Below are 677 nucleotides of genomic sequence, written 5' to 3' on the forward strand. Positions count from 1 at the left end.
TCTGATTACTCCTATATAGACTGCTATGAAAGTTCTTGCGATATAGACTCTTTGAACATATATACAAGATATACCTATATATATGGAAAATAGGTCGGTTACCCACTTTTTAAGTTAGTAATTAATATAACTAAAAATATTACACTATTCTTTATGCAAGAAATATGAATAAACTTATACGAATAACTTTCTCATTTAATACTAACTTTTCCAATTACACACAAGTATGTGCATATATAATATATGCAGAATTTACATTAAGTTAATTACGAAGTATATTCTATAACTTCTTACAAAAAAAAAAACGTTAGCATATATATTTGAAGTATATATTATATGCATTAAAAATAAATTTATACTTTCAGCTTTCAGTACCCTCGTGAGTACCCTTTATAACTAATTTTATATACACATTACTTTATTACTTTATAATTATTTCTTGTGAAGTAACTTCAATGCTACTAATGATATCAATCATAGAAGATATACTATATTTATAGACAAAACGAAGCTGCAAAAGTTACGCTCAACTAACTAATCACTGTGATATATGAAATTTATCTTGATTCTAGAAAAAAATTTGGCAAAATTTAAGATAAAAGTTCTCACATCAAAATATATGACTTAAGTTATTAACAATATGGATGACCAAAATGTTTATCTCTTTTAAAAAAAAA

Source organism: Teleopsis dalmanni, chromosome 2, assembly GCF_002237135.1.
Source record: "Teleopsis dalmanni isolate 2A chromosome 2, ASM223713v2, whole genome shotgun sequence".
NCBI classification, from domain to species: domain Eukaryota; kingdom Metazoa; phylum Arthropoda; class Insecta; order Diptera; family Diopsidae; genus Teleopsis; species Teleopsis dalmanni.